General features: G+C 32.1%; 1 long non-coding RNA gene across 2 annotated transcripts; it reads right to left on the bottom strand.

Annotated features, from left to right (window-relative positions):
- Positions 1-2090: 2090 nt before the first annotated feature.
- On the bottom strand, positions 2091-7779 carry LOC102602195 (uncharacterized). Of its 2 annotated transcripts, XR_001474501.1 has the most exons (7): positions 7319-7779; positions 6719-6810; positions 5754-5876; positions 4580-4828; positions 2701-2910; positions 2351-2458; positions 2091-2242 (listed from the first exon to the last, which is right to left on the bottom strand). It is a non-coding gene; the product is annotated as an uncharacterized lncRNA (long non-coding RNA). The 2 variants fall into 2 exon arrangements; XR_367972.2 differs by lacking the exons at positions 2091-2242; positions 2351-2458 and adding an exon at positions 2547-2636.
- Positions 7780-8871: the final 1092 nt, after the last annotated feature.

Raw genomic sequence — 8871 nt, 5'->3', positions numbered from 1 at the left:
TCGTAACGAACAATCAAATTTCCAGGCGGTTAGTAGTCAATAGCTAAGATCATAGCTGATTACTTGCCTCCAAAAATCGAGGAGTCAACATGATCGAGCAAAAACCTATATAACTTGTATACAAGCCTTTGATAACACACACTCGAAGAAGGCTGTTAGTAGGTACAATTGGAGGCTAGGAACTGGACCACAACTGACATGGGGGAGACCAATCTAAAATACTTGCAACATCCCAAAACACGACTTCATCTACTGGCTGGCTATACATGGAAGACTACTAACTAGAGAGAGGCTATACAAGATAGGACTAACAAAAGACAGAACTTGAACACTATGTGGGAATGCCAACATCACACATCACTTCTTCGAGTGTGTGATATCAAAGGCTTGTATACAAGAAATAACGCACCGATTGAAGTTCACATGTGGGAGCATAGACATCAAGGAAGCTGAAAATTAATAGCACGAAGAGCGCAAGGCAAAGTTAGCAGGCAATTGATATTGGCAATCCTGACAGCTGCAATATCACACATATCGGAAGCTAGGAATGAAGCATTATGGAAACATAACACCTTACTGAAGCATTTCAGTAAGCATAACACATTACTGATTCTTTCTAATGCCCGGACAATCACCTGCCAAATTCTACAACTGTGTTTCTTGAACTTCTTTAACATCTCTCCCTAACACATTCCTCGCCTCGTGCAACGTGGATCTATACTGATCGTCATCATGCCTTAAATCCACCTCTTTTTTTCCTAAGTTATGTTATTGTAAATCATACCAGCTAAAGTAAGCTTAAGAGTTATATGAGTCTTACCTTTTACTAAATAAATAGGAAAATACACAACACCTTCTGTCTAGCAAGTATGAAAGTTGGAATAGATTTTAGGAATAAGAGGAAGCAGAAAAGAGAAAAAAAAAAAGGACAAAAAGTTGAAAGTTGGTTGAACTTCTGAGCACAATGAACTTTTGCCTCATCAGAATGGTATTTCATTCAATTCAAATTATGTGTCTTACTTTTCTTTTTGATTGTTTCAAAAGGAGCTTTATTGAAAAGAAACTATGTTGCTTCTATGTGGTACTGGAATTCCTTAATACTACAAATCTTTGATATCAAGAATTAAGAAAATTTAGACCAAACCATCACTAAATGACTAAATACATCAAAAGCAAGGAGTAAGACACTGAGAAGGATAATAATTGTAGTTTTACAAGTTTATATCCTACTCCCTTGGTCTTAAAATCTATAAATTTTGTGATAAGAAGGAATTTTCTCTTTATCTATACTTAGGTATTGGCAATGATTCCTCTCTATAAGGTAGTATAGCATTTTCTACACTCTATCCAATAAGCTTAGGAAGCAGCTAAAGTGTAAAGTATAGGCCATGTTTCATACTAACTTTTTTATGAGGTAAGGTATTAACTAATATATCATGGTATAAATAAAACATAATAGGTATAAACTATCACTTGTTAAACATGGACTTTAAGTTGGAGAAATAAAAATAAAAATATAACTTAAGTTGAAATTTTGATGGATCTCAATCTTTGTTGCATCATAAAGAAAAATATGCAAAGTTAGATACTAAATCTTAAGTTGACATTTTGATGGATCTCAATCTTTGCTGCATCATAAAGAAAAATATGCAAAGTTAGATACTAAATGCTACATATTTATATATTTAATACAAACAAATTAAAAAATACTTATCATATAAGTTTGAGTTACTTCTAACCTTGGTGGCGAAGAGCGAGAAAGAAGTTGCATTTTTCTAAACATTTCCTCTTGGCGTAGTATTCAATTGAGAATTTAATGATTGTATTTGAGATTCTAAACATTTCCTCTTGGCGTGCCACTATAATATTCAATTGAGAATTTAATGATTGTATTTGAGATTGTTGGTCTTATATTTGAGATTGCTGGTCTTCTATTTGAGACTAGTGATTATCTACGACAATTTCAACTGCATTTAATCGATTCTGTAATTCAAGTTGGGCACTAACAACTTCATGTTTCACCTTTTTGAGGGAGTCTTCTAACTCTGTCGTTCTCCTTGCCTTTTTGAGGGAGTCTTCTAACTGTTCTCCTTTGTGTAGATCTTGTAGTATTAGGTTTTGGACCATAACCAAGTCCTTTTATGTACCCCGACTTTGTACCAAGTATAGTATCCACAATTTCATCAATAGTAATGGAAGACTCTCCCTATGTATATAGATCTTTCAAATCTGTCATGTTGTTCTACATAAACATATTAAAATTATTTAAAGGAGAATGCACAACTTTTGAATAACATTAATTTGACAAATCCAATGAGAATGTTATAAAAGATGAAAAGTAATTTCTTACATAGTGAGTCTCAGCCTCTAAAGATGACCATCCTTTCTCACTCGTGTAATGAGTATGCTTATAGAACTCGATTTTGTCAGGCTCTACTCCTTCCGGGTTAGTTTTACCCTGTGAAATAAGAAACAATTGAAATAATACTAAAGTTTCATTAGTCAAAACAATAAAAATGGTATAATTTACAAGTTCAGGCGGGCCTTTCAGCACGAGCCGCTACAAACGCTTTTGACCCCATGAAATGATTACACTTAAGCTTAGTTTGATTGGCCTTGTTTATGTCGCATCGTTTCTACAAATAAAATACAAAATACTGTAACTTAAATAACAACGAGAATAAAATCAATATAAATTACCTTATGCTCTGGATTGATCCACATGTCACAAAGCCTATTCCAATTTTCTCGGGTCAACTCTGGCACTTCGATCTTACGAGCTTCTTCTTCAGAGCGTGCATTTTCAAATAGTTGTTTTAACTTGTAGCGCCATTGTCGGCTTCTGTTTTTCAGAATATCCTCACAACTATCTTTCACGTAATGCTCATCCAAATTAATCTCAAACCTCTCCTAAAATTCAAATAAGTATTATAGAAAAATACAGAACGAGCAAAATCCCTTTAATATTAAATATTAATCATTACATTTGCAAACATACTAATTAACTTCAAACTTAAGTACCCTTTGTGAATCATATATTGCAGTTCAAAAACTTTATTTATTCTCGTAAACAGTGTTCTTGATAGCCGAGCTACATACATAATATCACTCTTTTCTATTTCCAGTAAGGTAATGTCACGAATTGATAAGTTAAGGATAGACTTTTTATGACAAGGAAATAAAAAAAATCATGTATTTCATCTTCTCAAGATCATTAATCCAAATACCTTGAAGGCTTAGGTATTAGGAACCTGGCAGGACATAATAGAATCTGCTAATGAAATGGCTATGGAGGTTCAATAATTAAGATGGTGCTTTCTGAAAAGAAATGCTTTTTTGTAAAAAAATGAAATACTATCACACTTGTCCACTGTTGTATCATAGCTCCATATGTTTTTTGTACATGGAAGAGCATGGCAAAACTAAGGAATTAATTTAATCAGCAATGCAACTGCAAACCAGGTAATGACATTCACTTTAAATATTGGGAGGATAAATGATCAAAGAACACTACTCTCCTAAGTGACTTCCCTACTCTATTCTCAATAGTCTCTGATCCAACCTCTATTATCTCCTAGAACAGAGAAAATAAATATATGGATGCAATTGTCCAGAACAAATTTTCATTATTGAAAGTTGCTACTATTACTATCAAAACTAGAATGTTGCCCTCAAAATAATCACAGGCCAAATAAAATCAAATGGTGTAGAAAGACAGATGGACAATACACGGTGATGAAAGCAAGGAATCTTCATTATGTGCTCAAAATGATATAATAGATAACTGCCTTGAAAACTCATTGGGAAGACCAAAACCCCTAGTTCAAAAGGTGCTTTAATGGAATATCAACTACAATCTATAGCTTAAGATCAATTATGTTTTAACTTTATATTGTTAGACTATGGTTAGATCCGTTAGACTCTAATGTCAATCTTTTGGACTTTGTAAACTCTTTAGTCCTAGCATAGGATACTTTTAAATGAGCTTACAATCTCACTACTTGTGTATCTATATTACTTGAATCTTTTTTATGCCATTTATCCCATTTCTTACTTTATCAAGAAAATGTAGTTCATTTCTGTGTACTCTTGAGCCATATGAAATAAGATTTTACACTAATAAAGAGTGTCGAAGCAAGCATTAAAATGGTCTAAGGAGTTGGAGTAGGCACGAACAAATGCTTAAGGCAAAACCTCTACAGTTGCAAACTATAGAAGTATTGATCCTCCAGTTGTTATCTTCTTTAGATGACCCCTTAGAAAAATTTTAGGAAGGAAGCTTGAATGATTGTATACAACTAGTTGTTTTTTTCCATATCAAGTAGTGGATATGATGCATAGATAGTTTATTTTCTAGTTTGTTAGTTATTCGTAGTAAAATTCTTGTTAATTTTTTTTTATAAAAACAGGAAATAAGACAAAAGAGACCATTAGTTAACTTACTATTAGATATCGATGGAGATACATATCGCCAAGTAGTTTTCCAAAAAAATAAGATGAATGAAAAATAGCGGTACCCAAAAAAGAACTCAATATAATCACTACCATGAATAAATTTACAAGAGTATAGAATCCTTACATGGCATCTAATTAGTGCTGCATCTTTGTCCTCTCGTGTGAGTTCTTTTCCACTTGTTTGGAAGCAAAAGAAAATTCCGAGCAATTATCCCTAGCTCATTGGATAGTTTTTTCGATTGATCTAGTTTAGTTGCCCTTCCTTTACCAACTGGGATCTCTATTTTCATCTTTCTTCCTTGAGCCTTCTTCATTTTTTCAAGACCTTTCCCTCTAGTCTTGCCATGACCGTTCCTGATTCTAGTGGAATCATCTGATGAAAAAAAGTCAGTTCAAAATACAACCTATAATCTTAAAAACTTACACGTATGACAGTAAGGCACATGATGAAAACTAACACAACTGCATTTTTTTAATTTATTGTATATTAATGAGCAACTGAGTCAAAAAATTCACCGATAAAACAAAGAGAACATACGAGAGCTAACAACATCTATTTTGATCATTTCTATCATGTTTGCTGATTATATGTTCGCCCATATTACATAAATGTTGTTGGATTTCAAAGATGTAGATTACAACAACTATATATTCAGAAAAAGGTTCAAATTGTGCATATATTGATAGAGTAGGTAACTTTACATACCTAATTTTTATGCCATGATGAGCAAAGAAGAGTTAGCCAAACATAAACAAACTCTAAATAGTATAAGGTATCATGAATAAATGCTTACATGTAATCTATGCCAGCATTTTCAACTTCTTAGAGTCAATTTGTGTAGCTTTTATAGCATATTGATAAAGCAAAAACAATTGCAATTGCTCATACAAACAACCAATGACTTTCATGTTATGAAAAATGCACCTAAGATTATGGATGATGTGATGAAACACTTCTTTTAAAATGTTAAAATATCATAGATAACTTCAAGATTTAAATCCACAAATCTTGAGTTGATGATTGAATTACAAAAATAACAGCCAAGATCATCATAAGAATCATTCGAGTAACTCGGAAGTACATGTAAAAGAGGAGATTAAATTAAAGAAGATAATAGAAAAGACAAATTAAACCTGCATACAATAGCTCAATATCAGATACTCAGATATTGAGCTATCGTTCATATTTCTCGTAACAAGTTTAACATAAATAAAAATTTCAATGGTTAATGTTTTCGGTTCCAACTTAGTCAATAACTAAATAAAGTAATCCTAATCACTATAATTAAATGTATTACTTGTATTCACAGCAAGAGTATCATTATTTGATTCATCTAGTGATTGAGTATCTTGAATTGTTTCCCCTGTAACTGTAGTTTGCTTGAAAACACATCCACCCGGTGCCATCAATTTGCAGAATTCTATCAAAACAGAAAATGTAAGTTTAGAATGTTAATAACATATAAAATCCAATGGTTTAACAAAAATAGTTATGTAAAGGCACCAATCATTGACAACTAAAGGAAAATAAAAAAAGAACATAATCATTAGTTCAGAAAATCTTGCACACGCCATTTATTAATATATAAGAGTTTACTGTCTATCGAACTATTGAAGAATCTCTAGAAGATCAAATGACTAGTATAACATATCAAAGATATATTTATGCCGGAACTATGTCCAAATTTGAAGACACAATAACTTTTTCGAAAGCTTATATAAGAGAAGGTCTTAAGAAAACGTTGTAGATCTAAAAAAGGCCGAGCCTCGTGAAGAAATGCCTATTGTTTTTAGCAAAAAGATTAATTGTCCTACAGAATATTCATCTCAAATGATGTTGGTTCAGTTCATCCGAATTCAAAGTTCCATCAACCTATCCTAACTCAAGTTCAAGAAGCATAATTTGACAGGCTTGAGTACCATGTTTCACAATCCATCCTATCCTCCTTTGAAATCTGAGGGAGAACATCAATATATGAACAAACCAGAGGAAAAGTTGTTCCAAAAGAAGTCTTGAATAGTGTATACTTCACTAGTATGTTTCACACACAAACTGTAAATATGCACACCACACGAAACTGTAATCTACATAATAGTTTAGAGTGTTTGTTTTCCAAAAACTTATAATTAACTATATGAAACAAACATAGAGCAAGATCAATGGTTGTTTCACAATAATCAATGAATAATCATTCAATATATGATTGCCACATATAACTATCTGTCTAATTTTGTTCAAACGTAAAATAAGACTGATACATACCTGGTCTTGTTCAGGTTCAGAAACTTTGCTTCACATTGTAATTGAAACTTTTCCGTCTGTTTTCTCATATATATGGTGGTTATCCTGAAATTCTTTTGGAGCCAAAAAAAACAAAAAAATAAGCCCCAAAAGTTAATTTTTTTTTTCCATTTCTCTGCTTTCTATAACTTTATTTGGTGGGTGAACATGAAGAAGTGAAAGAAGTAGTGGAGCTTATTAACCCAGAAACTTAGGAAGTGAAGAAGTGTGTGGTCAACTTTTTTTTAGGATTTAACATTTATCTTTTCCTCCACATAATATTTTAAAAATAAAATTACACACAAAAGGACATAATGTTGATCAATACTTTAGAAAAAAATAAAATGCACACACAAAAAGGCATAAATGTCCAACAATTTTATTTATCAATATAAATTTTGAAGGTAAATTCTTTATGCTTAGAACTAAAAAGGAAATCAGGAAATGGCTTCACTTGAATGGAAAAAGTAAATAGAAAACTTAGAATAATAACATAGGTAACAAAGGGAAAAACTACTGCATCCATATCGAAGATCTCAAAAAAAAATATAAAATCAATGTCGATTGGACTAACAATTGTACCTCTTTTAGCTGAAACCCAAAACCCTAGGCCTTGTACTTCTGGTTGATAATCCTAAAAAACTTGAATCACTAGAGAACCCACTTCGGAAATCAGGGATCTGACTAAGAGCAACACAATCGAGCATTTTTTTTGTCTTCAGTCAGCTGCGATTTTGTTGCTAAATAAACAAACCATAGCAAGAGAGATAGTGAAGACATCGATGATGATTTTGAGCTAACATGCACAACTCCAAACCTCTGAAATCGAATTTGTAGTAGCTCTACATCAGAGATAACGAACTCTTCGAATGGATCAACTTGTGTACTTCAAAAATAAAGAATAGTTGTGCTAGTAAAATTAGGGGAGAAGAATTGAGATGAAGAGGTTCGGAAGAAAACAATTAGGGGAGAAGAAAGGAGATGAAGTGGCTGGGTAGAGAAGATATGGAGCGGAAGAGTTTCCATAACTTTCGTAATTTCCTAATTAATTCTCATCTAATAAAATATCACTTCTCTTTGAATTTTGGGCCTATATTGGGCAATGTTGTTGTTTTGTTTTCTTGAGATTGGTACGACACACATTTATATATATATATATATATATATAACAACATACAAAGAAAAGCTAAAAGAATAATTTCTAGGTTGTTTAAATTATGCAGGAGAATTTATTCCGGATTTAGCTAACTTAAAAGTATATATAATATATACCTGGAGAATGATTTTATTATATATTTTTTCCATTTTAATTTGTTTATTTTGTTTTAATTTTACATAAAGTTATAAAAAAGTACAGAAGACTTATGAATCTTATCGTCTTAAATTCAAAATATGTCAAATGTAACAAAATTGTCTTTAATTTTTTGGTTTAAAAAATTCCATTTGGAAAGTCAAAATTAAAGAATTATTAACAAAATATTTTATGTATATATATTTTGAACACCCGTGACACATTAGTGAAATATGACCTAACGGTAAAGCGAATTCAAGGAGGATAATGTTTTGTGGTTTCGAGTCCCATATTTTGCTAACAAGCAAGGGATGCTCCATTAAACATTTTTACTTTTTTTTTTCTAATTTAAGATTTTCTTAATAAATACTGATAAATATATTTAAGTAAAAATAAATTACATAATTTAATATTCTTTTCTTAAAAAAGGCACAAGAGCGTAGCAAGCACAAACAAAGGAAATGCACATGTGTCTCCTTGAAGAACGATAGCACGCTTCTTTCTCATATCGATCAAGGCTTTACTTGAATTTGAAATAAGGGGAAAGAATTAAGGGTGTAGCACCTGCGTGAAAGCCGTTGCACCTTAGCGCATCCCTTTTCTTGCAGGAGTGTTAACGACAACCTTACGTGTATTCTATGTTTAGTTACATTACCAACTGTCAATTTTTGTTCAACTTTCAAAGGCTCGAATAGATTGATTTGAGAACTTGTTTCAGGGTTGCCACGTCAGAGAACTTTCATAATCTCTTCTGCTCTCGGATCTAATTCTCTGCTTAGTGACTCAATCTCTCTTTCTTTTGAAGGTGCAAGCGATAACTATTTGAAGGCCTCACACCGACACT

The sequence above is a fragment of the Solanum tuberosum genome, unplaced genomic scaffold, assembly GCF_000226075.1.
Source record: "Solanum tuberosum cultivar DM 1-3 516 R44 unplaced genomic scaffold, SolTub_3.0 scf00211, whole genome shotgun sequence".
Classification (NCBI taxonomy): Eukaryota; Viridiplantae; Streptophyta; class Magnoliopsida; order Solanales; family Solanaceae; genus Solanum; species Solanum tuberosum.
This window is presented reverse-complemented; position numbering and strand designations above follow the sequence as displayed.